The following is a 774-nucleotide window of genomic DNA, read 5'->3' as shown; positions in this document are numbered from 1 at the left end:
TGCTTAGTAGCTATAACTTAGTCTCTCTGTGCCTCAGTGTTCTCATCTGTATAATGGGGATGATAACATCACCTAACTTAGAAGGACTGTGCTGAGTACTAAATGAGTCAATATATGTATAGTATTCAGGAGTGAGCCAGGCACATAGTCAGTGCTATGTATGTGATTTTACTTTTTAGGGAGAGAATAAATATTTAAATAGATTGATGTAACATTCATAAGTGCTATGGAGAAAATTAAAGTGGGGCAATTCCACAGAGAATGTCTAGGTGATTACTAAGTAAAGCTCAGGGCAGGCTGTTGAGAGGTGACGCATGCTCCAATATGAATCACAGCAGGGACAATGATGGACCCTGGTCAGGAGGAAAATTTAGTACTGACATACTGAGGGAGAAGCACACAAGATCATCTAAGCAGGAAGAAGGCCAAGAGGGCTGGAACGCAGTGGGTGAGGGAAGAGTGATATGAGAAGAAGACAGGAGAGCTAGGCAGAGGCCAGGTACAGGGCTTGGTAAACCAGAATATGAGTATTACTTTAAATGTAATGAGCTTTCATTGTGGATTATTTATCAAGAAGTAATATGATATGCTCTACCTTTAAAATAGTCCCTCAGAATATTTTGGAAGAATGGTCTGTGGGAGGGTGATTTTGGAATCAGAGAGTAGTCGGGAGACAACTGCACTGATCCAGGCAAGAGGTGATGATGACTTAGTTCACAGAGACAAGAGTGGAGATTGAGAGAAATGAATGAATTTCAGATGTTTTGGAGATAG

Source organism: Propithecus coquereli, unplaced genomic scaffold (genome assembly GCF_000956105.1).
Source record: "Propithecus coquereli isolate 6110/MARCELLA unplaced genomic scaffold, Pcoq_1.0 Scaffold489, whole genome shotgun sequence".
Taxonomy (NCBI): domain Eukaryota; kingdom Metazoa; phylum Chordata; class Mammalia; order Primates; family Indriidae; genus Propithecus; species Propithecus coquereli.
Note: the sequence above shows the minus strand (reverse complement) of the source record.